Source organism: Sturnus vulgaris, chromosome 3 (assembly GCF_052056855.1).
Source record: "Sturnus vulgaris isolate bStuVul1 chromosome 3, bStuVul1.hap1, whole genome shotgun sequence".
Lineage (NCBI taxonomy): Eukaryota > Metazoa > Chordata > Aves > Passeriformes > Sturnidae > Sturnus > Sturnus vulgaris.
This window is the reverse complement of record NC_142245.1, coordinates 69,050,467-69,052,222: the sequence shown is the minus strand read 5'-3', so window position 1 is coordinate 69,052,222 and position 1,756 is coordinate 69,050,467.

Below are 1,756 nucleotides of genomic sequence, written 5' to 3'. Positions count from 1 at the left end.
CTCAAGGTAAAAGAATAAGTTAGGGTTGTTTCCCAATAGAGATTGCAAAAGGCATTTATACTTGAGTTCATGAACGGAAAAAATACACTTATTCCTGTTACTTCCTTTCAAAATATCCAAATGATTCTGTGCTCTTTCAATTGCACTTTCAGGATTTCTGTTCTGGGTACACAGTTAAATTCAGCATCTTGATTTCTTTGAGGCGAATTCCGACTTCCCAGGCCACCACAACACAGAGGGCTGGCACCCAACCCTAATGCCAAACATGCACTCAGAGACAGGCTTTGCTTTCCATTTCTGCTGTGTTTCATGTGACTCCCAGGTAGCCATGGAGAGGTTTTTCCAAACATATGGTCTCGTTATGGGTGCAAGCCAAAGTGTATGGAAAGCTGTGCAGACACTCCCACTGATATTCATGGTCCTGTTCCATCTGCTGCACCCAAGGAGCAGTCCATGCTCACTACTTCCGCATTTCCAGGAAATGCTGAAGTCATTTACTATTTATATTAAAATGCATCAAATGTAAGGGAAATGGTGTATCTAGGTTGCCAAAAATATATTATGTGGTTGGTTGTAAAAGTAGGTGGCAGGCACAGCAAATGGGATTACTGTATTCCAGTTTTACCATGGTGCCATTTCCCCCTGCCTCTTCAAGGAAAGTAACATTAAGCTTTAATAAATTGATATGATCTATAATTAAAATATCAGACCCAATTGCCTCCTGAATATATTACTTGCCCAAGGATAGGTTCAGTGATGTGGTGACTGTCATCATTCTGCCTTTTGAATGTAGAGGGATTATTTTCTACTTCAGAAGCCTGATTTTCCATAAGACTTCCTAAGTCACTCAGATATTTCTGAGAAAGGCTACCCTCTCTCTCTCTCTTTTGGAAAGGAAAACATTGGAGGAAAACACTATTTTCTAAGAACTCAGCTAATTAAAAGGCATGACAATGAAAACAAACAAATAAAACTTAATACAGATTTGGACTAAATAGAAGTGTTGGGATTGAGTTTCACTTTGGAAGAAAACCCTGCTGGCGTCAGTCAGCTTAGAGCAGGAGTGAATCTATCCCATGGTTTCTGCTTAGCTTACAAAAGCAGGAGAGACTTGTGGAAACACTCAAGGGAAACACTCAGAAAGGCCATTGTAGACTGCTAATGAGATAAATGTCCCTGACGCCTCCTGATAGCCCATGGGGAAAATAAGACTTCTCCAGAGAGTGATTCAGAGTGAGTGTAGCAGAACCCAATGCTTTCTCTGGAGAATCCCCATTCTTCCCAGGGACTACAGGAATTACTCCACCAGCCCTGAAGTTGCTTTTGGAAATGCCCACTAAAAAGCACAGGCAAGGAACTGATAGAAAATTAAAGCCAACAGTTTCAAAACATTAGTTCTGAAGAGAAATCAAACCACAGTACACTTTGCTCTCCAAAATCTCTGCTGTAGTTAAATCTTACAGCTTCTAGGCTCGTTGCAGTGAAGCTGGGCAGGCTTCAGCCCCACAGTGTCTGCTACTCTCACTTCTCCACAACCACCTCCAGTTCTGAAAAGCCTTCCTTTGAGCATCTGCTCCACATTCGTCTATTCAGGGTTCTTCTGTATTATTTTGATCTTCAGGAGCAATTGGCCCTTTGGTGAAATGACTAGCCGAAATTATATAATTAGGGTTTCCTGGAAATTTGCAGGACTCCATGGTTTTTCCCCTTCCATCTGTTTTCCAGAGTTCTACCAGGCTTAGCAAACAAGTCATGG